Here is a 1527-nt window from a genome sequence, read left to right as displayed (position 1 = left end):
AGGTCGTGCGATTTTAGAAAAATTTTCGATAAATCTTCTATAGTATCCGGCTAATCCTATGAAGGATTGAATGTGTTTAACCTTTGTAGGTACTGGAAAATTTGTTACTGCATCTAATTTCTTTGGATCCGGAAAAATCCCATTTTCTGAAATTATATGTCCCAAATATACTACTTCCTTTCGAAGAAATTCGCATTTGTCTGGTTGTAGCTTTAAATTGTAATGCCGTATTCTTTGCAATACATCTATAAGCCTTTTATTATGATTTTCAAGACTATTGCCATAGATAACAATATCATCTAAATATACTAGACATTTGATTCCTTGCAGTCCAGCTAATACAGAATTCATTAATCTTTGAAATGTCGCTGGTGCGTTCTTTAATCCAAAAGGCATTCGATTGAATTCATAGTGTCCCGTTGGTGTTGAGAAAGCAGTTTTATTTTTATCTTGCTCCGTCATTGATATTTGATGATATCCTGAAGCTAAATCTAAAGTGGAAAAATACTTAGCATTTCCTAATTGATCTAAAATATCATTAATATTTGGTAATGGGAAAGAATCTCCTATCGTTAAATCATTTAGTTTTCTGAAATCGACTACTATTCGTAGTTTCGTTTTTCCCGATGCATCAGTTTTCTTCGGTACGACTAGTAAAGGTGCATTCCATTGGCTAGCACTATGTCGTATTACTTTATCGTCTAACATCTCTTTTATTTGTTTATTGACTTCTTGTTTGTGTTTTTCGGGTAACCGGTACGGTCGTATGTTTACTGGAGCTGCGTCAGCTCGTGTGGTAATTTGATGTTCCACTACTGTTGTATGTGTGAGACTATCTCCTTCTAGAAAAAATATGTCATTGAAATCTTCACATATTTCATGTATTATTTTTCTTTCCTCATTATTTAAATGTTCTAAACGTAGTTGTTTCTTTAGTTTTTCCGTTCGTGCCAGTTGCTTGCTGTTCTTTTGTTCAGTAAGCAAATTTATTTTTGTTATATCCTCATCCGTAATTTCTTCTATAGTGATATACGGTGTGGCTATTTTCACACTGTTTTCAGTGGTATTTATTATTGTAATAGGGCACGTATGATTGCTTGCTTTTATCAAGCAATTTCCTATAAAAATTCCTGGCAAAATCTCCTCTGCCGGAATAATTCCTTCTTTATTAGAGCTTACTGTAGCCTGTATTATATTCTCGCTACGCGCGGGAAGGCTATATGTTTGAAATGGTACTAATGGCAAGTTTTGTCCGGAAACTCTCATAGTTCTTTCCTTATAATCGAACTTGGCATGATATGTTTGTAGGAAATCGATCCCTAGTATTCCTTCATAATCTATGGGGAAATCATCCCTTACTATGTAAAGTTCCATTTTTCTTGGTTGCTTTCCTAAGTCTATTGTAGCTTTTATTTTTCCCAATGTATGGGCTTGATGTCCCGTGATTCCTGTTAGAGTGAGTTTTTCTCCAATCATCGGTGTTTCATTTTTCAATGTCTTTATTTTTACTAGACTAACGGCTGATCC

Source organism: Odontomachus brunneus, unplaced genomic scaffold, assembly GCF_010583005.1.
Source record: "Odontomachus brunneus isolate Ranch 3 - 2012 unplaced genomic scaffold, Obru_v1 Obru_scaffold_070, whole genome shotgun sequence".
Classification (NCBI taxonomy): domain Eukaryota; kingdom Metazoa; phylum Arthropoda; class Insecta; order Hymenoptera; family Formicidae; genus Odontomachus; species Odontomachus brunneus.
This window is presented reverse-complemented; position numbering follows the sequence as displayed.